The sequence below is a fragment of the Trichosurus vulpecula genome, chromosome 4, assembly GCF_011100635.1.
Source record: "Trichosurus vulpecula isolate mTriVul1 chromosome 4, mTriVul1.pri, whole genome shotgun sequence".
NCBI lineage: Eukaryota > Metazoa > Chordata > Mammalia > Diprotodontia > Phalangeridae > Trichosurus > Trichosurus vulpecula.
The window spans coordinates 377,393,407-377,419,406 of record NC_050576.1 but is presented as its reverse complement, the minus strand read 5'-3'; the positions used below and the strand labels follow the sequence as shown (position 1 = coordinate 377,419,406).

General features: G+C 36.9%; 1 pseudogene; it reads right to left on the bottom strand.

Annotated features, from left to right (window-relative positions):
- Positions 1 to 662: 662 nt before the first annotated feature.
- Positions 663 to 25,445, bottom strand: LOC118847286 (annotated as a pseudogene).
- Between the last annotated feature and the right edge of the window lie 555 nt (positions 25,446 to 26,000).

Genomic DNA, 26,000 nt, shown 5'->3' with positions numbered 1-26,000 from the left:
CTACTATTTATACAAGCAGATACCCTATTTATGGCACTATGCTAGAAAAGACAGTAAGTCACTACATGAACATAATTAACTTACTTTACCTCGCTTTGCCTCCCTTTTATCATTTTTAAAATGATGTGGCTAGCTATTCTGGGCCTGAGAAAAAATAAGGAAATCAGCCATGTTCCTTTCCTTGAAGAGATGGAGATTATGCATTTGGGATGCCATGCGTTCTATCAGATGATTGATTTTGCTTGACTGTCAGAACAAAGCCGCTGTGACCACAAAAATTTCTTTTTTTTTCCTTTTTTTATTTAAATATTTTATTTCCTAAGTTACACATTAATGAGTAAATCTACAGAAATGGAATACCCTATGTAAGAAGCTGAGAGTTGGTAGTGAAGTAATAGTTGTGCTGTGTGTTTTTTTTCCAAATATGTATCCAAAAGGATAGTTTATTCAAAAACACCGAGGGAAGATGACACAAATGCAGTTTTTAGCATCAGAGTTCAAAGGCCCACACTCATTACTTCAGTTGAACCCCTTTTTTTTCCCTTTATTAGATACTCCCAAAGAAGTCAGAGGAATGAAAGCTATTGTATTCTCTTTTGAATTCCTGCTTTGTTTTCAAAGTCATTCTGCAACATTCTTCCCCATCCAATTACAGGGAAAGGTTAAAGTTTTGCTGTCACTGGTTTTCCTATAGATGTTTTGGCACCAAGCATTTCTTCTAACTTTATGGTGGCTCCATCATTCACCTTATAAGTGTACTCATCAGTTGACTTGTTTTTCGATACTGCGCCCAGCTGAACAAGAGCTGCTAACGCATTTTTGTGCACATCGAAGAAAGTAGCTCGTAACACTGACAAGTCTCCCGATTCCAGAAGATAGTAAATATAGTTTCTGAATCCAGTTAAGTACTGCTTCTCAGTGAAATATTCATTGTCTTCTTTCAGGAGATATTGGCAAATCATCCGATAACTTTCCACAAAGGGCTTAAAGAGTAATGCTAAAAATGATACCACAGTATCTCCTTTGTCTGTAACTAAAATGTCTTGTGGAGTCACTTGAACAGTTTCATTTTTAGTAAACAGGTTAACAGCCTTCTTCAAAGTCCTTCAGTGCGTTTCCGGGAAAGAAGAATTCATCGGAAAACACATCACGTAGGAAGTCAAAGAAGCTATAGATGTCCTCTTACCTGAAACCAGGTGTCATCTGCAGTGATACAGCCACGAAAGAAAGACAGACAAAAATGTTGAGCCTCGGATTCCTGTAAGCCACACACATGGGGATAGTGATATGCTAGAAAACATGTCCTTCAGCAGTTCCTTGTTCTCCACTTTCCTCTTTCAGAACCACCTGGTCCTTGGTAAGACTGACAATGTTAGAAAGCAGAAGGGAAGAACGTATAACTTCATCAGCAGCTATATTTTCAGGCCAAACTAGAAATCCTCCAAAGATCTGTGTTAAATCTTTCAGGCAGATAGTCTTTTTAACCAAAACATCAAAGTCCATTTTTGGTAAGTTCTCAAGAAATACAGTGGCTACTAGATTCCATGGGTTCAGAACCATATTTTCAATTTGCAGAGGTTCCAGTTTGTAGGTGACATGACTGAGAAGTGCATGCATATCCACAGATTGTTTCTGGGGGATGTGTCAGGGGACTATATATGGGCCCCAATTCATCTTCCTGTTTGCCATGGATCAGAGTGATAAAGGTTCTCTAAAGTACACGGGAATGCTTCCAAAATTTTCAATGAGTATCTTCCTTGCTTTCAGTAGCCTAGCTGTTGATTCCTTCAGCTTAGGAACTCCTAGAAGTTCATGTGTATATAGAATTTCTTCTAATGGCCTATCAGAACTGATGCTAATTGGAACAAGGCAGGTGTCGAAAACTTCTCTCTTAAAAAAACAGTTCCATCACGATATTGAGAAGACCAAATATGGGACTCAAGGTTTTAGCACAATAGCTTCTTGTCCCTTCAAGGAAAAATTCAACTGGAGCATAACCATTCCTTCTGTCTTCATTCACACACACACTTTCTTGTAAATACGTTTAAACACTTTACTCAAACTGAAAGCAAAAAGTCAGATGGCTCCCAAATGCAATTTGTGAGTCATCTCATCCAGGATTACAGAAGCTTCTTCTTGGATTATATCAGCAGACTCCTTTGATTTCCTGGAGATTTGCTTGGTGGTACACTGAACCTCCTCAGATTTGAGAACAATACATTTAATTTTATCTGTCTTGCCAGGGCAAAGTCCCTTGTAGAGCTTAGGTGTATAGCATTTCATTGCATATTTCAGGTCATCAAAATGCCTCTTCTCTTCCAATATGTATTCAAATCCATCCCACTTTTTAAGTTCTTTCTAATAGAGCGGTATGAGGGCGGCGACCTTGGAGGTAGAGGTGGAAGCGATGGCCAAGGAAGCATCTGGATAACCAAGCAGCTACATGATGCCGCGTCCGCCCTCCGGAAGGTGCTGGAGCTTCCCAGCTAAGCAGAAAGGGTGGTAGTGACAGATACCGACCCGGCCTCAGAGGCCCTATCTCACCTGGGTGGCCAGATCTCACCTGGGGCAGCGGCACCCTCGGTAGAGGCTCTTAGAGGCCCTGGTCGCTGCCATCTAGGCCTGGACAAAAGCCAAACCACACAAATTTCTAGTTGTTGCAGAAAAGTGTCGGCTCAATGATTTTAGGGCAGAGCTTCTTAACATTTTGCTTGTCAATATTTTAAAACCTCTGAACCTCTTCTCAGCTTAATGTTTTAAAATATGTAAAATAAAGTACATGGAATTATGAAATAAATCCATTATATTAAATATAATGGTAAAAAATAGAAAGAAAAAAAGTTCACAGATCTCAGGTTAACTATCTCCAATCTAGGATCACTATTAAATTCACAGAAAATATTAAGTGTATTTTTTTTCTTTTGGCCTTAGTTACCTTGAATTTCTGAGGCTCCTCAATCTTTCTAATGGAGAACTAGACTACATACCCAATATATACAAATATGCAGCATTTATATATTAAAATGTGATTAATGTACCATAATAAAATATGAACATTTGTAGAGTTAGTGTTTTAGACCAACAATCTATTTCTTGAATGCTTTCTCCAAAATTTAAAAATAAAGGAAGGAAGGAAGGAAAAAAGGAAGGAAGGAAGGAAGGAAGAAAGGAAGGAAGGAAGGAAGGAAGGAAGGAAGGAAGGAAGGAAGGAAGGAAGGAAGGAAAAAAGAAAAGGAAGCTTACCCAGCCCAGGTGAAATGTCAGTATATAAGTAGGGGGCATCATGGCAGCTAATCTTTCTGCAATGTTAGTGTTTCTTTCTGATATGATTAAAATGGTTGCATGCCAGATAGCTAAGGGAGCAGCCCCAAAACTGAGATGATAAGATTGACTATAAGAATTCAAATCAGAAAAATACTTTACACATCCTGAAGGATCATAGATAAAATCTACCAGTAACATAGTTCAACTAATATATTTAAGGAACATATCAGAACTATTAATCCTAAAGTCTTTCAGGAATACAGCAATGTATAAAAGATATAGGATTGAGAATTTAGCTGGACAAAATCTATGATTTCAATGGTCTAGTAAACTCCAAGGGAGAAAACTCCTTGGACCAATACACCTCATCAGCAACTTCTAGACTTTGAGAGTTTCTTGGGGCACTGAGAGGTTAACTCACTTGACTAGATTCACACAGTCAATATGTGCAAGAAGCAAGACTTGGACCTAAATCATTCTGATTCTGAGGCCAGGTCCCTCGCTAAAGTTAAAACAAAACTTTCTCTTTATTTTCCTTCCATCCTTCCTTCCTTCCTTCCTTCCTTCCTTCCTTCCTCCCTCCCTCCCTCCCTTCCTTCCTCCCTCCCTTCCTTCTTTCCTTCCTTCCTTCCTTTCTCCCTCCCTTCCTCTGTCCTTCCCTTTCTTTCTTCCTTCCTTTGCTTCCTTCCTTCCCTTCTTCCTTTTTATTTTTATTCTTCTATGTAAATATGCACATATATCCATATTAATACGTGTGTGCTGTGTGTTTCCATAGTTTTGATGCTCAAACACAGACATGAATTGCATGTATTCATTATTGTTTCAAGAAATAACCTATCCAAAATTTCTGGGGCACTTCTTTGACTTAGACATTGATAGGCTAATACGAGTCTCCAAATTACTATTCTAGGAACTTTATCATTCATTATGAATATCCTGAATCATTTGAATTCTCAAGATCTAATAAAAGCTTATATTTAATTAGTACCTTTCATCATAGCAATAGTAGAATCTCACAAAGTGAATGCATAGATTTTAGGAGCTGACACAATTTCATAACATGGATACTCATATGCATTGGAGCAGTACTGAAACACCCAGTTTGTGTGAGTAGAACTTTTATCATAATCTTTTAAAAAATGAAGTCATATGGAGGCCAGGAGAATTGAAATGAGGGCTATTACTTATCTATATATGAATTCTCAGGAGGAGAAGATGACAAAGCAAGTTTCTTCAAGACATGAACTTCAGAATTAGAGACGTTGGTCCTAAAGGATGACCTAATTCATATGGAAACCACTTACATAATAGTATGATCAGACGTGCACACTTACAGGGTCATAACAACGAGACCATTCATGTTGAATATAAAAATTAGAATTTTATTGGCCTCTGGGAAGAAGATAGAAATGATATACAAAGCAAATTGAACCTGCATTTTGCCTCAGGTCAAAGAACATCTCTCCAGGATAAAATATGTTCCTTTACATAAATTTTCAAATTTTATTAGGATGGAATTCAGGTAAAAGTGAACCTCTTTCATTTACAAAAGTGGTTTAATTAAAATAAGACAGGCAATTTCTTGATGGGATCAAATGGACATGGAATCCATTTCCATGAATTCCCAAATGAAAAATAATCTGGGACATTGTCTTTCATAAATATTAATACAGGTAAGAATTAGAGTGTGGCTATTAGGAGATTTAATACAGGAACTCTGGATTTTATTTACGTTTACATAGAATCTTAAATTACTTTTATGCATTTGGGGAAGAAAGGATGTTTGTGGTTCTAGGGACATGACATTTAATCATGACAAGCACAATCATCATTATAATAATGAAAATAATAATAAAAAGAATACTTTTATACTGCTGTTTTTTGCAAAGCACTGTACAAATTTATCTCATTTTATCTTCACAACAGTCCTGTATTATTATTATTTGCCATTTTACAGATGAAGATACTGACATAAATAGAGTGTGACTTATTCAGTATCGCATAGTTGCTAAATGTCCGAATCAAGATTTGAACTCAGTTCTTCCTGACTTCAGGTTCAGTATTCTTCTATGTATACAAATACCATAAGGAATGAATGGCAAAGTTTTGCTCTAGTATTAATTATGAAAAGTAAATCCACTGTGTCAATAAAAAATAAGATTCATTTTTTGTGTAAGGTTTCAAACTAGTATGCACTTATTCTATTTATATTTGCTCTCAATATATTTATATATAAAACCCTGCATTCTAACTCATTAAAATATAAACTTCCTGCAAATAGGGATTGCTTCATTTATTGTATTTGTACACCGCCATCCCCCCCAGTGCCTAGCCCAGTACCTGACATGATGAATGCCTTATTAAATTTTTGTTGAGTGATTGATAGTGAGTAGATTGATGGAGTGGAAAGGGATCTGTGGACATCTAGTCTAATCCCTATCGTTTATAAGTAAGGAAAGTGAAGCTCAGAGATTTCAGGTGACTTGCCCAAGGTCACATGGTTAATATATGCCTGGTGGAGGATTTGAACACATTTCCTCTGAATTCAAGCCAATAATTTGCAACCAATTTGAGGATTTCCCTCAAATATTTAGAAATGAGACCAGGTAGAACTTGATGTAAGAATATACTTCAAAGAGAAAGTTTTCTTTTCATCCCAAAGGATGAGGATGAGAAGCAAGCCATAATATAATGGAAAGATTCTGAGAAGTAGAATAAGAAGATGGGTTTAGTCTTGTTTTTGTCATTTAATTAACCATATATCCTTGGGTAAATTACTTACTTCTAGCTTCCTTAACTGCATAAAAAGAAATAATAATTTTACTATGCACTTGCCTCATTGTGATATTGTGACAAATAAAAGAGTTGTAAAGAGCATTGAAAACTACAAAACACTATAAATACTAGCTGTTATTATTGATCCTTTTTGACATTCAAAGTCCCTTATAATGTGTCCTACCTTCCCTTCCTGTATTCTTATACTTCACTGCCCTCTATGCCATTTGCACTGGTTGTCCTTCATCCCTGGAATTATTTTCCTCTTCATCTCTGTCTTGGATTCCCTGGTTTCCTTCTACTATCTGTTAAAATCCCATCTTCTACCAAAAATTTCTCTCAACTTTCTTTAATTTTACTGCCTTCCCTCTATTTATTATCCTGTATATTATTGATTTTTGCTTTATATATCATGTTAGTATCCAATAAATATAGTTGATTGTATGTGTTGTACCCATTGGACTGGGAGCTCCTTGAGTGCAAGGGCTTTCATTTCCTTTATTTTTTTCTTCAGCACATAGTAAAGTTCTTGACACACATATGTTTAATAAATGTTTATCAATTGACAGATTGTAGAGTAGCAGAAAGATTAAATGAAGCTTCCTTCACCTCTAGGATTGTCGCAGTACCAATTATGACACAATGATGACATTTGTATCCTAGATCAGGGAAGGATTGCTCAGAAGCATTTAGACTTCAGTATTGGACAATGAAGCTCCATCAGCATCAGTGAAACTGTTCACTTGCCTTATTTTCCCTATTAAAATACGTATTATTATTTTACCTAATAATAATACAAGTATTGATACTTTCCATGTGATATAAGTATGTATTGTAAAAGAACTTATTTACTTTTGCAAGTAAATAAGTTGACTTGAAGTAGTAGTGTCATGAAGCTTCCCAAGTGGCCTCCAAAAAAAGGTTTCTGAACCATGAATGAAATATGACATAAAATGTGGTGTGTGTATAAGTTAAAATGATATCATGATAGAATTGTACATTTAAATATAGGCATTTCCTTTTTTAGGAATTTCAAAAAATGTTGAATACAGAACATTGTAAATCATAAAATAAAAGCATCATTTCCCTGTATTTTATGTTAGAAATGGAAGGGGCAAGTACTATGATTTCATTTGTATAAAGAACTCCCAATGAGAAAACTCACTGTGACTTACAATATCCCACAATTGTCTCAGACACTAAGAAATAAAATGATTTGCCTGGGATCACACAACTAGTATGTCTCAGAGGTGATAGAACATAAATCTTCTTGTGCACCATCACATCCACCCATGTTGAAGCCAGTTCACTATTCACTACAGCACACTGCTTCTCCCCTTTAGAAATGGCTTAAGAAAATTATAGTTGTTATTGCTGGTGGTGTTATCATCATCACTGTCACATTTTAAAATGCCTATATATTTACAGACTGCTTTACATATATCAGCTTATTTAATCCTGACAACAATATTGTGAGGTAGATGCTATTAGTATATCCACTTTATAGATAAGGAAACTGAACCTAGGAGAAGGTCAATATACCCAGGATGTATTAGTAGTAGAAATATTACTGGTAAATATGCACAACTGTATCCTTTTTTAATATCTGATAAATGTAGTTCTGATATAATTTATGGATAAGTTTTATTGCTTGCATCATTGGCAGTTATATAGTATCTCTTTTGAACAAAGTGCTGACTATTTAATATTGTGTTATACAAAAATGTTCAATATAATGAAGATTTAAGTGCCATTATAAGATGTGAATTGAGTTTAGAGGATATGAAGAGTCCCTTTGCTTTCTTTTCTCCCTGATTGCACTTACAGCACAACATTTCTTCAAGAGAAATATATGCCTAATGGAAATCCTTTGACTGGACCATAGAGAATGCTTGTCAGCAACATCATTCTTAATAGATAAGTAATTCTCCCTTGCTCATTCCAAATCTCGATTTGTAGGACTCTACATAATAATTATGATGAAGCTCTAGGACTTCTCAGAGAGGACATTAGTGAACCATGAGAACTCTCAATCAACAATCTGACTCTTGAGAGGTTCCTCTATTCCTATCTGGCCATGCAAAGAGCTAGCTGTTATCCTGCTCATATATTCTAGCCCTGGAATGAAGTCCTTACTCCTTAGCTTTCTTAATATTTATGCTGTCATAAATTTTCAAGTAATGACAATATAGCAAAAAGCAGCCAAGTGACTCTTGGTTATATAACCTCTTATGTTGCATGTCATTGGTATTCTTTTAAAAAGTCAATTCTTTGCTTCATAAAGGAACAAAAAACTACCAAATATACAAGTGCAAGCAGACATGCACACCAACATATTCTCACAACATTTTAGCAACTTTCCAGAGCTTCATTTAAAAAAAAATTAAACATCTTTCTTTGGATGAGATACCACATGGCTAGCCCTAATTCAATCAAATGAAATGTAATTGAATTATGTATTTCACAATCACAGTATAAAACAATAATTAAAATTAACAACAAATAAGAAGAATGTATATGAGAAGATATTACTTGAAATTACAATAGTTTTGAAGAATTCATACAATTTATAGGGTCTGGAAAATGGCAAGTGGATAAAAGTAAAGACACTGCTTCAGATTATTACATATTTTTACAAATTTTTATCTGTTGTAAAGCGTAGTTGCCCCCATACAGAAACCAAAAGTGTCTCCAAACTGTATCACCTATAAAACACTTGAAGGCATATGTATCTTAGGTGTCCAGGTGCATGAAAATTTTATCTTGTTGTGGTTCTCCTGACCACCACACCAATAATCAGTATGGTAAGTTACCGTTATGGGTAGCCAATAAAGAAGCATTAAAAGGAAGTGGGATTACAAAAGAAACCCTGGAAGTCATTTAGAAACCCTCTTAAGGATCACAGGAGCATGATTTGCAAATTGTATCATATATTAACCAAAATTCATATGCTAGTAATACATGCCAAATCAGGAGAAGCTATCTAGGTGCTACCTGTCAAAGTTCTGGTCCTATGGTATGTAAATTCCAGAAAAAATCTAGATGTCCATAGCTCCAGAGCAGCAGAAAATCAAAAAGATGCTTATAACTTTGAGAAGATGGCTTTGAAGTTTAATGATAACTCTGAAATGATTTGGATATGTTAATAAAATAACTCCAATATGCCACAGATAGGTGTTGGTCTGTTTCTACCAAAACTCAAACAAACAAACAAACGGAAAAATGAGACCTCAAACTACTTTCCCCCCCTCCCCCAAGCACTGTTACATCTCTATCAGGTCCATGTTGCCTAGTGTTCCAAAATCTAATCCATGGTTATATGAGTAATATTCTCTTCTTCTCCCCCTTCTCATCTTCTTCCTCATGCTTCCTCCATTCACTATCCTATTACCCCATCCCTAAGCCCTACTTCCATGTTTCTCTCCACTTTTTGCAACTTGTCTCTGTCCCTTACTAAAAGGTGAATGCTATCCCATTGTCCACTCCCAATCCTAATCTTTTTAAGCAAGTACCTAAAGAACCAGGCATGCATCCTTTTTTCATAATTTCATAAATTAATTATCAATTCATCAGGTAAGGCTTTCTCCAGAACATGCCATTTACTGTGAGCCTTGAAGGATGCCAATGATTCTGAGTGGTAAAAGCAAAAAAGAAAAACTTCCCAGGAATTGGGAGACAGCCAATTGAAAGTTATAGAGATGGGATATAAAGCATGTTGTGTAAGGATGATAAATGGGCCAAGATAGCTAGATTATAGAGTGTTTTGTTGATAATAATGTGCAAGAAGAATGAAAAGGGACTGGGCTACAAAGTTTTTTTTTTTTAAATGCCAACACAAGGAGTTTATATTTGATTCTGGAGACAATAGGGAATCACTGAAGTTTATTAAGTAGGTCAGGATTAAGGGAGACGTGTGACACGAACAGATTGTTGCTTTAGCAAAATGCCAACTAAAACATTATTTTGGGAGCTTTCAGGAAGAATAGGATTGAAAGGAATCATTAAGAAACTGTATGATAGGAAGAGAGGATGTTACCAGCTGGTCAAATGACAAAAGTTATGATTGACAGATGGGTATCACAAGTACTCTGCTATTATTCTCATGTTTAGAAGAAAATATGTTGAGTTGACCATCTCTTACAGGAGAACATGGGCAAGACTCTCACAAGATCAACAACCACATGCCAGAGGAAAAAAACAAATAAGTGCGACCATAGATACATTTGAGTATTGTTTTGTAATCCCATAATGCCATTTCTCATTATTGAAATCACTTGAGGCAAAGGAAAACTTTTCTTTTTTCAAATAAAAAAGAGATTGGTTTTAAAAAGAAAAGTGCCCATGAGGCAAAAGCATCTTTTGCTTTTTCATTGCTGATTGCAATGGAGAAAAGACAATAACAGGAAGCTTCTTTTGTGTTTATTTGCTTGTTTGTTACACCTTCTCTGGATGGCCGAACCGTGACCACTTCTTGTGTTCTTATTTATTATTTTTCTTTCTTTTTGATTTATTTTCCTTATTTTGTCATCAAGTATTCCTTTCTCCCTTTCTTTCTTCCCTGACTTATGCTCATTGAAATCACTTCAGGCAAAGTGAAACTTACCTTTCTGTTTTCAAATGAAAAAACATGTTGTTTTTTTTAAATGAAAAGGAAAATTGCCTACGAGGCAGTAAACACATGTACAACAAAGATTAAAAAGCATGTTTTTAGATTGAATCAATATTTGGGAAAGGTAAAAGATACAAATAAAGGCACCTTAAAATTATCAAGGGAAAGGGACTTCCCTTAGTTTTAAGTCACTTTATATAGAGTATGAGAAAAAGAGGGACATAACTAAGTTCCTTTCTCTATTCTTCCTGAAAGTTTCTCCTTCATTTACTCATACAGAGACAATTACACAGTCACATATTCAAGATATAAAATCATCTTTAAAAGGCTACGGAATTCATTCTTCTAATTCCAGGCAAGATTTTAAATGCCTGAGAATAATGTTATCTGTTATTCTCTAAGATTTCCTTCTTAGATTCTATGCCTTACATGAATGAGTTTACTTTCTGGAATATTTGCTTACTTGAAACATCTGCTCAAGTAAAACAAAATTTGAAAAAGACAGTGTGAAGAGCTGTGCAGTTCAACCTAGAAAGTCTGACTACTAAGTCATCCTGTGACTTAATGAAGTGACTTGTGGAAGTTCACAGATCTAGTTTATGGTGAAATAAAAATTAGAACTTGGGAGGCAGAGCCAAGAGGGTAGAGTAAAGGCAGGAACTCACCTGAGCTTTTCCCCAAACCCTCCAAATGCCTTTAAAATGAGTCTAAACACATTATAGAGCAATAGAACTCACAAAAAAGGAGCGAACAAATTTCCAGGCCAAGACGACTTGGAAGATTATCAGGAAAAGTCTGTTGTACCAGGGTGAGACAGAAGCAGAGTCCAGCACAGGCCATGCCAGCACAGATCTGGCCCAGCAAACAAGGGGCAGGACTCATAGTGAAGGAATCACTGACAGCATTGGTGATTTCCAGACCACTCAGTTTGCAGACACCAGGACAACTTAGAATGTCAACAGGAAAGATTTGTCACACTTGGGTGATAGTGATGCACATACCAGTACAGGCCACCCACACAGCCCTGGCCACAGAAAACCAGGAGCAGGCCTTGGGAACCACTGAATCAGCAGTGATGGTAGTAGAGGCAGTGGCAATGACTGCTTCTGGAGTTTTCTCAGCCCACAGACAGTAAGGGTTCAAACAACTGGTCAGATGGAGATTACACAAGGGTCTTTTTGCTAGCACTGAGGCAGGACTTCTTGCTTTGCCCATATTTGGATCTAGGTCACAGTCCTGGGTGGCATTCCCACGGTGAGGAGGAGCACTAACATAGCAGAGCTTGCAGCCACAGAGGAGGAAGGTCCCTCCTTACAGTTCCAGGGCTGAAAAGAGTGCTTGTGGCATAGGCTAGGAGAGTAGTAAACACCTCTCCTTAGATCATAGCACCTTGGAAGAACTGAAAACTTACAGGCCCCTAGATTTATCTCTGAAAACAGCTGCACAAAACCCATAAAGCTTTGAACAGTGTGCCTTTCACCCTGGAAGTGAAGCCTTACTTTAATAAACAATTAAAAGTCAAGTAATGGGCTTAGAAAATGAGAAAATTAGAGAAAAAAATCTCTGACTACAGAAAGTTACTATGGTGAAAAGAAAAATGAAAACACACTAAGAAGAAGACAATAAAGTCAAATTCTTATATCCAAAGCCTCCAAAAAAAATATGAATTGGTCTCAGACCATGGAAGAACCCAAAAAGCATTTTGAAAACCAAGGAAGAAAGGCAGAGGAAGAACTGGGAAGAGAAATGAGAATGATGCAAGAAAATCATAAGCTTGGTAAAGGAGACACACAAAAAAATACTAAAAAGTAACACCTTAAAAACATACTAGGCCAAATGATAAAAGAGGTCCCAAAACAAATGAGGAGAAGAACACCTTAAAAAACAGAATTGGTCAAATGGAAAAGGAGGTTCAATAGTTCACTGAAGAAAATTAGAATGGAGCAAATGGAAGCTAATGTCTTTATGAGAAATCAAGAAACAATAAAACAAAGCCAAAAGAATGAAAAAATAGAGGACAATGTGAAATATCTCATTAAAAAAAATAACCAGGAAAATAGATCCAGGAGAGATCATTTAAATATTATTGGACTACCTGAACACCATGATTATCTTTTTAAAAAAAAGATCCTAGACATCCTCTTTCAAGAAATTATCAAGGAAAACTGCCCTGATTTTTTAGAACTGGAGGGTAAAACAAATTGAAAGAATCCACTGGAGACTTCTGGGACCCAAGATGGTGAAAAGCTGTCACTCTCCATTATTGACCTCTAAAAAAATCAAAAATTATTGCCCCAAGAAAAATCCTAGAATAGCAGAGCCAGCAGAAAATGGGGTGGAATAGTCTTTTAGCCCAGGAAACTTGGAGGATCAGCAAGAAAGTTCTGTTTCTATCATCTAAAAGGGGAGCACATTCCAGGACAGGAAATGTCCCAGCAAGCTGGTGACAAGCACCAGCTCTGCAAACCAGCAGCAGATCCTTAGCCACACTGTGGTGGAGAAGGCAAAAACTACTACCAGGACATACCACGTGCCTTATCATAATCAGGAGAACTGGCAGACTACAGCTTGAATAACTACCACATGCACTGATGAAGCCCCAGGCAGGCAGACATCCTTCAGCAGCAGACCTCTCTGTGTTCCTGCACAGTCCCTGGAAGGCAGGCGCCATCCAGTGGCCAAACCTCTACATGCTTCAGCATAGACCCAGGGACACATAAAAACCCCACCTGTGCTCAGTACATACCAAACACCACCAGTAGGACCCCAGCTCAGGGCCAAGTAAGCTGCCAGACCCCTACAGCCTTGAACTGCCAGCACATGAGGCCCCAGCACACAAATTCAGTGACTAGGTCCCTGGACCATAGCACAAGAAGCTTGTGACAGTGCCCCCTGCTCCCCAGAAGCAGATACAAACTTTAAAAGTCAGAAATAAAGGCAAAAAACATGATCAAATAGCAAAAATGAACCCTGACCATAGACCCTTTCTATGATGACAGGGAAGATAAAAATACAAACTCAGAAGAGGTCAATATTGTCAATACACATACATCTGAAACCTCAAAGTGGAATATGAACTGTCTCAAGCCCAAAAAGCCTTCTTGGAGGAGCTCAAGAAGGATTTTAAAAGTCAAATAATAGAGGTAGAAAAAGGGTGGGGGGAGAAATGAGAGGTATGCAAGAGAGAGTCAACAGCTTGGAAAAGGAAGGACAAAAATTGGCTGTAGAAAACAATTCCTTAAAAAATACAACTGGCCAAATGGGAAAAAAAATCCACTGAAGAAAACAACTCCTTAAAAACTGGAATTGGCCAAATGGAAAAGGAGGTACAAAAGCTAATTGAAGAAAACAATTCCTGAAAAGTTATAATTGGGTAATTGGAAATTAATGGCTCAACGAGATATCAAGAATCAAACAAAATCAAAAGAATGAAAAATAGAAGAAAATACAAAATATCTCATTGGAAAAAACAAGTGACCTGGAAAATACATCTAGGAGAGATAATTTAAGAATTATTGGTCTACCTGAAAGCCATCATCAAAAAAAGAGCTTGGACAGCATCTTTCAAGAAAATCAAGAAAAACTGCCCTGAAGTCCTAGAACCAGAGGATAAAGTAGTCATTGAAAGAATCCACTAATCATCTCCTGAAAGACATCCCAAAATGAAAATTCCAAGGAATGCCATAGCCAAATTATAGAATTATCTGGTCAAGGAGAAAATACTGCAAACAGCCACAAAGAAACAATTTAAATATCATGGAACCACAGTCAGGAATGGGGACTCAGCAAGTTGGGTAACTCAGCTCATCCTCTCCCTCTCCTCCTTCTCTCTTTCCTCTCCAAAGAAAGGTAAATTTTGATAGCCAGAAGTTGCCCTTAACTTGGGATTTACTGGTTAGATTTCTTTTTCTTTCTCTTTCTTCCTTCCTTCCTTTCTTTCTTTTTCTTCCTTTCTTTCTTTCTTCCTTTCTTTCACAAAACCTTAAGCCCAGTTCACTCTGAAGTTCCTACGCTGGACCACAATAGGTCCCTGCCCAAGTTCTACTTGATGGCTGTATTTTGGGCCCTCCAGCCTTAAAGTGAATGTCAATGGTAACTGTGTCTCTTTAGAAGAGCAACCCTGAGGATCTTCCCCTCAGCGCTTGATTTTTTCCTTTTTTTTTTTTAATTAAATGGGCCATCCCTTGACTCACTCTCCAGTTATCCTGATGAATATCTGGTCACTGGATTCAGATGGCTCTGGAGGAAAAAGTAAGGCTGGTGACCTTGCACAGCCCTCCCTCACTCAAATCAAAGTAAACTGAAAGTCATGTTATCATTTGCCTGATGTCATGGTCCTCTTCAAAAACAAAGGACAAACACAACAACACTAAAGGATCAGAGGACTTGGCCTATGGTATCCCAGAAGGCAAAGGAGTTCGACTGCAACCAAGAAAACTATTATAAAGTAGCAATCATCTAAACTCCAGGTACTGGCTAAGAAATAGAGTGGTCAATCAGTGGAATAGGTTAGGTACAAAAGACATCGTAATCAATGACTATAGGAATCTGCTCCAGCTTCTGGGATAAGAACTCAATATTTGACAAAAACTGCTGGAAAAACTGAAAAATAGTATGACAGAAACTAGGCATAGACCAACATCTTTCACTACATACCAAGATGAGATTAAAATGGGTACACTATTTAGATGTGAAGGATAATACTGTAAGCAAATTAGGAGAAAAAAATAGTTTACCTGTCAGATCTATGGGGAAGGGAAGGATTTATGACCAAACAGGAGATAGAGGACATTATGATATGCAAAATTCATAATTTTGATTACATTAAATTAAAAGGTTTTGTACAAATAAAGCCAATGCATCCAGGATTAGAAGGGAAGCAGAAAGCTAGGAAATAATTTTTACAACCAGTGTCTCTGAGCCCTAATCTCTAAAATATGTGGAGAACTGAGTCAAATTTATAAGAATACAAGTCATTCCCTAACTCATAAATGGTCAAAGGACATGAGCAGGTAGTTTTCAAATGAAGAAATTAAAGCTGTCTATAGTCATATGAAAAAATATTCTGAATCTCTATTGATTAGAGAAATGCAAATCAAAATGACTCTGAGGTACCACATCGCACCTAACAGAAAAATGATAAATGTTGGAGAACATGTGGGAAAATTGGAACACTAATTCATAGAAACCTATTATGGGAATAGAGGTCACCAGGGTACATCTTCAAAGATGGATATTGATGCAATAAAACCCCCAAAAAGCAATGCCAAATGGTCACTTGCCCAAAAAGAATTTATAGAAGATTTTAAAAAAGACTTTAAAAATCAAATGACAGATATGGAGAAAAAAATAATCCAAGAAAAACAATAAAGTTTTGAAAGGAAAGTCAACCAATTAGGAAAAAAGATCCAGAATCTCAAGGAGGAAAATGACAACTTCAAAATTAGAATTGGGCAAAGTGAAGCCAGTGAAATTATGAGATCACAAAATAATTAAACAAAACATGAATAATGAAAAAATAGAAGAGAAAGTGAAACATCTTATAAGAAAAACAACAGATTGGGAGAATAGATGAAGATGAGAAAATATAAAATAAAAATAATCAGGGTAACTGAAAGTTATCATCAAAAAAATAATCTTGATACAATAATACAAGAAATAGTTACATTGTCCTGAATCATTAGAACAAGGCAGGGAGGTAGAAATAGAAAAAATCCATCAAATACTGCTTAAAAGAGATCCTATAAGGAAAATTCACAGGAATACCATAGTCAAATTCTGCAACTCCCCCAGCTCAAGGATAAGATATTAAAAACATCAGGATTAAAACAATTTAAATATTATGGTGCCACAATTAGAATTACACAAGACCTAGCAGCAGAGACATTAAAGGACCACAGGTCTTGGAACAAAATTTATCAAAAGACCTGGAGCACTGGCCAAAAATATCATGTCCTTCAAATTTAAGTATCGTCTTGTATGAAAAAGAAATTCACATTTGACAAACCCTCAGACTTTCAAAACTTTGTTTAAAAAATCCTCAACTTAACAAAAGATTTGACATACAAGACCCAAGAGAAACATAAGGTACATACCAAACACTGACTATAAGGGATTCATAACAACAGACTGTTTACCTTTTTTGTAACATAAAATGTAAAATGTCTGTCTAAGATTCTTATTAATAATTGTCAAGCTCATAAGAAAGAGGGGATAAACTGGACTATGATATGAATTTAAAAAGTAGAACCATTTAGAAACAGCCAAAAAGAGAAACTATTTTATACAAAAGAGGTGCAAGAGGAAGAGAGGATTCAGAGGATTTAGAGGTAGAGGAGGGCTGGTAGTTCTGGTAACCTACTTTCATCATGAATGGGTTCAAAAGGGAACAATACACATATATTTAGAAAAGTATAATAGTCTTATAAATTTAGAAGAAATAAAATGGCAGGGGTTTAGTGGGGGGAGAAAAGACAAAGGATTGATTAGAACAAGGGAGGGATTTTTAGAGGGAAGAATGAGGAAATAGGTAAAGGGTGTTTAGATTAATGCGAATGGGAGGATAGGGGAGGGATCCTTGGAGGGGGTAGGCAAGTAATAGGAGGGCGATGTAGCCAGTAGATGTAGTGGGTAGAAGAAATGTAGAAGAGGCAGGAGGGATAGGAAACAAGAAATATGTACAAACAAAACAAAGATCAGGAGTAGAACATGTTTGGGAAAGTATATATCTATATACACATGTATATATGTATAAGCATATGTATATATCTATATGTGTATGCATATATTAAGAAACATACCTAACCTATATTGTAGCCTTCTGGGGGGGTTGGGGGAAGGAGAAAAAAGAACAAAGTTAAAAAGTGCACAGCAGAGAACAAAAGAAAACATAAGGAACCAAAGAAAAGACAGACAATTCTCAACACAAGGTGTATTATTTATCATACAGGCTTTCTTGAAATGAAAATTTATTGTTACCTATTTTGAACTCTCTCTTATGTTCTGCTATGCACATGACATGCTTTTTTTCTTTCTTATTTTGTATTTAATTTTCAATATTTAAGTTTATGATATGTTTTTGTTTCTTTTCTCTATTCTGTATTTGAGTTTTGGTAAAAAAAAAAATGAAATAAAGAAAATAAAAAGCAATGATGACCAGGTGGATTTCAGAAAAATCTGGAAAGACTTACATGAACTGATGCTAAGTGAAGTGAGAAGAGCCACAATAACATTGTACATAGTAACAGCAACATTGTTTGGTGGCCAACTTTGATAGATGTAGCTCTTCACAGCAATACAATGATTGAAGAAAATCCCAAAAGACTCAAAATAGAAAATGCTATCCACATCCAGAGAAAGAATTATGGAGTCTGAATGCAGGTCAAACCATACTATTTTATCTTTTTTTCTTTCTTGTGTTTTTTTTAATTTTTGTTCTGATTCTTCTTTCGCAACATGACTAATGTGGAAATATGTTTAATATGATTTTAAATGAATAGCTTGGGGGAAAGTGAGGGGAGGGAGGGATGAAGAAAAATATTTGGAACTCGAAATCTTACAAAAGTGAATATCGAAAATTATCTTTACATGTAATTGGGAAAAAATACTATTAAATGGGAAAAAATAAAAATACAAAATAAAACAAAAGTTACTTAGGAAAAAAAGAATGAAAGGCAAGAGCATTCAAAAGTATACCATTTGACTAGAATTTCAATGAGTATAAGTAACATGCTTTATGCTCTTTGATCTCAGATTCATCAGAAATAACCCATAGCTTAGAATGTTGAGAATATTCAGAATAGAATAGTCAGAAATAATTATAGCGTGGAATAGACTCAGAATTAATAGAAGTAACCATAGCTGCACTTTACATTTTCAAGGGCTCCACTAACTTGTTCTATAACAACACAAACTTTTCAGCCATCTATTTTGAAGCCACTCATCCTCATTATAATTATATTAATGACAATTATTTTTGTCATTTCCTGACTTATTCTTTCATTGGTAAAGGGAACTGTATTAAAGAAAAGTTCTGCCAATGAAGATTATTATCTTCTCCATAATTTGAAGTTTGAATAAGTTGCTTTGACATTAGATAGTTTAAATACTTTAAGGTTAGGTTTCTTGTTCAGGATCATATAATCATTATATTCCAGATCTGAGCCCAGATCATCTAGCCTCTAAGGCAATTGTTCTGTCTCATCGCAACACTGTCTCATAGGAAATTCATTATGTCACTCTTATTTAGGTATGCTATTCAAAGTGACTTTAAACTAAGGGAACTTCCTTTCCCTTGACATTTTAGCGTACCTTTATTTGTATCTTCTGCATTCCCTAAATTTGAGTCACTCTAATAACATGCTTTTTAATCTTTGTTGTACATATGTTTGCCACTTCATAGGCATTTTTCCTTTTGATTTTAAAACAAATCACCTTTTATTTTTTCATTTGAAAACAGAAATATAAGTTTTACTTTGCCTTAAGTGATTTTAATAAGCATAAGCCTGGGAAGAAAGTCAGGAAGAAAAGAATACTTGATGACAAAATAAGGAAAATAATTCAAAAGGAAAGAAAAATTATAAATGAGAGCACAAGAAGTGTTTGTGGTTTGGCCTTCAGAGAAGATATAATAAGCAAGCAAACAAACTCAAAAGAAACATCTACTTATTTTCTTTTCCCCAATATAATTCAGTAATGAATAAGCAAAAGGTCCATAATATATGCTATGGACTTCACTAGGATATCCTTACATACCCTACTCTTCTTATTGGTAAATAGCTATTAATGATTTCCATTTGAATAGAGCCCTAAGGCCAGTTTTCTATTCATTTATAGGATCCATTATGAAAAGTAACATTTATCCACTAACTGGAGACCAGAAGTTTTTCTGGGTCATATTAGATCCAGTCCTTGACCAAAGAAAACAGGATGCAATTCAACTCAAATAAACAAAGGGAAAGCAGTGAAGTAAAAATAATATTAATATGAATGGGTAAGAGTGAATGACTTTATAATGGATTTTGTTAGCATTGATAGCAGCATATATTAGATACAGGAGCTCCACCCTCTTCTAGAGAAATAGAATCTAGAGATTCTCACAAATTGGAATACCCCTGACAGCCCTACTTTCAGTTCTACAGCCAAAATGCCTTTTAGATGTGGTACAACACTCCAATACCAAAACCACTACCCTAGATGACCCTATTTTCCCATCTTGCTTGAAATAATTCAATAGCTTCCTATCTCATCTTGTTTCTTCCAGTTTCTCCCCTCTGCCTACCACATTATATTCTTTGCTGTATTGATGTATCTGTGATTTCATCAATATGAGAATCTTCTTCAGTGACAGAGATTCTAACTCATCTGTGGCTGCTCATTCTATAGTACTTTTGTCCATGCCTTCCTATGAATCCTCTTCAGTGGATTCACTCAACATGACAGAGGTGTCATGTTATCCCCGAACCTGGATTATTATATCTATTCGTTTGATTCTATGCACTAACTCTTTACATATGGCCTTGACCATTTCTTCACCATCCTGAGCATTACCTGTCTTGCTAATTTGTCTAAAATAGTGTTTTCATATGATCACTTCTATGGTACAAAACCCTGCTGCCCATATGAAAATGTAGAAACCCTTTATCTTGGCATGCAATGCCTTCCAAAATATTCCCCTACCATACCAAATAAGTTTCTTCTCACAAAACTTTCTCAACATAAAATGTCAACTTCAGGCAAGTTAATCTCAATATTAGCTGTTAAGCACCACCATTCACTGAACCATACTGGCTTATGGTTTCTTGCTCAGATTATCTTATTTTATTTTCTCTAAGTGTCAGGTCGACCTACACTTCTATACTCAGCTCAAACTAACTTTCTCCAGGATGATTTTCCCAGCCATTTCAAGTCACTCAGACTTGTGAAATATCATTTATTTTATAGCTTACATGACAACTTCTTTGGATTGTGCTAAGACACACTGATCTCTGCTTCTCTACATTGAAGCTTATAGTCTTGTGATAATTCCTCTGAACTTCTAAAACCTGGGTGATCATTCCATGAGAAGTCATTTACATTCTGTTGCGACAGGGATCATATAAAAGGCAACATGTGTGAGGCAAGCCTTTCTTGTCTTTGAAGGTCCTTTTCTCTGTTCCACACCTTTTTTTGCTTCAAAGCTCCAAACTGCTTGGGTAGCCTTGATGCTGTGCTCTATTATTGGCAATTGATTTCTGAATAATTCCCATCTCCAGTTTACTCAGCTCTGACCATTGGTTCTTTGTTTGAACATTGGTATGAATTCCTTACCTAATTTCATACTGACTACTTTGCTTAACCTTTCACTTTACTCTTGACCTCCCCTTTGGCTTTCCAAGCTATGGCTTCCACCTCTGTTTACTCAATCAAATGCTGCCCTACCTTGAGTTCAATCTGAAAACATCTTTATATTGCAGTTTTATTTAAATGTTTCATGTGCTTATATCTTGGCTCTTCAACTAAATTGGAACTTTTGTGAGGACTGGGAGCTCAGTATATCATCCTTTTGTATATGCCACATATACTCATCACTGACGAGAAATGCCAAAGAAACCTAGAAGCACATCATCTTTGTATAAGAATCTTAAGAGGGCAAATAGATCAGTGAGCATGAGAAGAATTGATTCCGTAGTTCATACAGCCCTTTAGGTCTCCAGTGAGTGAATATCCATTTCAGACTAAGATAGTCCATTCAACTTTAAGATATTTCCATTACAGCATCATTACTTTCCTTAATTCTAAATTTGATTCTGTTCTCTGGGGCCCAAACAAATAAACAAAATTCTAAAAGATCATCTACATGGCAGTCATTCAGATACCTATATGCAGGCCACTATAATATTCCCATTAAGTCCTCTCTTTTTCTACATAAACATGCCTAGTTCTTTCAATCATTTTTAATATGGCATTATTGAAATGTCCTTCACCATTCTGATTGCTCCCCTCTGGATTGTTGCTGGTCAAACATTTTTCAGTTATGTCTGACTTTTTGGGAACCCATTTGAGGTTTTATTGGCAAAGATACTCATATGGTTTACCATTTCCTTCTCCAGCTCATTTTACAGAAGTTAAAACTAAGGCAAATAGGTTTAAGTGACTTTCCCAGGGTCACACAGTTAGTGTCAGAAGCCAGATTTGAACTCACGAAGATGAGTCTTCTTGACTCCAGGCCTTTTTCTTCACCTATTATGCCACCTACCTTCCCCTCCTCTGTATATCCTTCAGCATATCAGTGTCTTCCCTACACCGTAGTATCCAGAGCTGAATATTATACTCATTATTAATCTATGTCAGAGTACCTATTATTTCAATTAAACCCAAATAATAATGCAGAGACAGAGAGACAGAAAAAGAAAGTGAAACAAAGAGACAGAGAGACAGAGAAAGTTAATTTCAGAATATTTTATTGAAATTTATTTTAATTAATTAGAAGTACATATAGTAACTTATGATAAATAATCAAAATGTTGGCAAAGAGATATCTTTGAGTACCTACTCCAATTACTACATCACAGATCATGTGAAATGGTGGCAAAAACTGATGATTTGATCTAATTCTACCTTTCAGTACTCGCTTCCTAGAAAAAGGTAAGTATCACAATAGGTAGAAGGCTGGGCTTATATCCAGGAAAAATTGAATTCAAACCTAGTTTTAGACATTTACTAGCTGTGTGGCCCAGGTAGAGTCCTTTAACCTCTGTACCTCTCTCTCAGTTTCATGAACTGTAAGATGGGGAAAATAATATAGCACAAACTTCATAGGCATATTGTTAGGCTCTAATGAGGTAATATTTTTAAAGCAGTTATGACAGCACCTTGTTTGTCGTATATCCTTAATAAATGATGTTTTTACTCACCCCTCCCCTTCAAGAATTTATATTCTTTTTGCTAGAACTATGACAAATACACGAAACACAATTAGAAAAAAATACAATATCATAGAAAATAATTGTTAAGTAACGAGCATTCATTAAGCGCTAGGCACTTTGAAATAACAACAGAATCAAACATCCGTACTCAAAGGCCTTAAATTCATATTGGGGAAGACAGAAAGTACCGAACTCTGAATATTGAAGTAGCAATATGTATTACACAGGAAATAAATTCTAATTATTAGTGACACAGTGGGTATATCATAGTAAAAGGGAGTTTTCAAGGAAAGCTTCCTTTTGACAGAACTTCTGGAAGTATAAAGTTTTAAAGCTAGAAGAGTCTTTACTAAAAGTTTACATTCATTTTAAAGTTTAGGAAATGCTTTTTTTTTTGGTTTTGTTTTCCCATTTCCAGGAATGAAGGTGGCTGAGTAAGCAGTAAATCACTGTAACTCTCCCATATTCATCTACAAACAGACATGAAATAGCACCCCAGAACAAATCCTGGAATAGTGGAGACAGTGGGAAGACAGAGTGGAGTGATCTTTTAGCCTGGGAGACTTGGAGGATCAGCAAGAAAGATATGTCTCACTCTAATAAAAGGAGAGCATATTCCAGGACAGAAAGCATCCTAGCTGTCCTTACCTTAGTATACCAGGGGGAGATCTTGAGCCCCATTGCAATGGAGCAGGCAAATGCCAACACCAAGAGCCCTCATGTACCTTAGCATACCAAAGGAAATGGGCAGATTCCAGCTCCGAGAACCACCACACGCTTCAGTGTCGTGCCTGGCAAACAGGCATCCTTCAATAGCTAGACCTCTGCATACTACAGCACAACACTGGGCAGGCAGAAATCCTCTAGTGGCTAGACCCCTGTGACCTTCAGCACAGCTCCTGGAAAACAGGCATTCTCCAGCATGACAAGAAAGTAAGCCAGACCTCTAGTTACTTCTGCACAGCCCGGGGAAAACAGGCATCCTCCAAGGACCAGACTTCCATGTTCCTCAGCATAGGCCAGGGCAAACAGGCACTCTCAGGTGACCAGACCTTCACAGGCTTCAGTGTAGCACTGGAAAAACACAGAAACACCTCACCAGGCCTCAGCACACACTAGACACCACCACTAAGACCCCAGCTCAGCATCACGTAAGCTGGCAGACCACTACAGCTTCCAGCAGCTCCAGAAACTTCACACCACACATCCCCAATACAGCACCAGACACAAGGGTACCCTGTGGGCCTCAGAACAACATCAGCTTAGCACCAGATAAAGAGCCAGGGCCTGCAGCCCCTAACACAAAAAGCTTTCAACAGTGCCCCTTCCACCCTGGTAGCAGAGTTCAAATTTGAAGGAAAAGAAAAAGTCCAAAAAAAGAGGAGCAAAAATTTTTAAAAAGGAATCTGACTAGAGAAAATTATTATGATAACAGGGAAGACCAAGACACAAATTCAGAAGAGGACAAAAATATCAAATTATTTATTGGCCAAACTCCAAAGAAAAAGGGGAAGTGGTCTCAAGTCCAGAAATAATTTATGTAAGAGCTTGAAAAGGAGCTTTAAAAATCATAAAAGAGAAGTAGGAGAAAAATAGGAGAAGAAATGAGAATGATGCGAGTGAATTTTGGGGAAAAAAGAATCAACAATTTTGAAAACTGCTTAAAAAGTAAAATTGGCCAAGAGGAAAAGGAGATACAAAAATCCACTGAAGAAAACAACTCCTTAAAGACTACAGTTGGGCAAATGGAAATAAAAGTATAAAGGGTAGTTGAGAAAAACAACACCTTAAACATTAGAATTGGCCAAGCAGAAGCTAAAAACATTATGAGACATCAGGAATCAATCAAACAAAATCAAAAGAATGAAAAACTGGAAGAAAATGTTAAATACCTCATGGCAAAAACTACTGACCTGGAAAAAAGACCCAGGAGACACAGTATCAGAATCATTGTACTGCCTGACAGCCATAATCAAAAGTAGAATGTGGACAGAATCTTTAAAGAAATTATCAAGGAAAACTTCCCTGATGTTCTGGAGCCAGAGAACAAAATAATCATTGACAGAATCTATTAAATCACCACAGGAAAGAGATCCCAAAATAAAAACTCCAAGAAATATTATAGGCAAATTTCAGAACTATCAGTTCAAGGAAAAAAATATTACAAGTGACCAGAAAGAAGTAATTCAAATATTGGGGAGTCAGAATCAGGATCACATAGGACTTGGCAGCTACAACCTAATAGGACTGGAGGTCATGGAACATGAGATTCGGGAAGGCCAAAGAGCTAGGACTACAACCAAGAATCATTTACCTAGCAAAATTAAGCAGAATACATCAAGGAAAAAAAATTATCATTCAATGAAATAGAGGCATTTCAAGTTTTCATAAGGTGAAGACCAGACCTAACCAAAACTCTGACCTCCAATATCAAGACCCAAGAGAAGCATAAACAGTTAAAAAGGGGAAAGAAGAGGATGGAGCCAAGATGGCTCAGTTAAAATAGGGACATACCTGAGCTCTCTGAAATTCTTTCAGATACCTCTTGAGAAGTGAATCTGAACAGTTTTCAGAGAGGTAGAACCAACTAGCAGATGGAGTGTGGCAGGTCTCCAAGCCAGGAGAGTTCAGAAACAGAGCGATCAATTGTACCAGGCTGGGAGAGCACTGGGCACATGTAACAACCCCAGAGCACCATACTGGAATGGGATAAGGCCCAACCTGCCAGGGCTGTGGTATTGATCCTCAGGCCTCTCAGCACAGGACAGGACTCCATTGGAGCTAGCAGAGACAGAAATGCAGCACCTGCAGTGGCAGAAGAATCTACTCCTGGAGCTATCAGCCCACAGTTAAAAGGTTTGAAACTCACCTTCTTGAACTTCCGGAGCCATGATGACTCAGTAAACTCGTAAGAGCTCTCATCCCTCCTTTGAATAAACCCAGAGAATACTGCCCTAGGAAAAACCCTGGAATAGAGGAGCCAGAGGTGGGGATTCAAAAGTCTTTTAATTTGGGAGGCTGCAGCCCCTCTTGTGGTGATGGAAGAAAGCCAGTGCAGGAAGGGAAGCATCCCAGGAAGGGAAGCATCCCAGCAAGGCCCACTTTAGCAGACCACCAGGAGCTCCTGAGCATCGGGGGTGGAGTTGACACACGCCATCACAAGGACCCCCAGAATGCCTTTGCACAGCCAGGGGAATTGGCAGACACCAGTGCAGACCTATGGCTGAGACTGTGCATGCTATATAGCACAGCCCTAGGAGAAGAGGAGACTTCCAGAGGCCAGACCACCCCTCCTCAACACATCAAACAGTGACCCCCCCCCAGGAAAAATCAGAAAGACTTCCCTGAGACTGTATTCTTGGCATATGCCACCCAGGTTCAGCTCAGCATCAGAGGAGCTACAGCAGTGTACAGCCTTTAGCTGACAGAATTAGAGGCCACAGCAC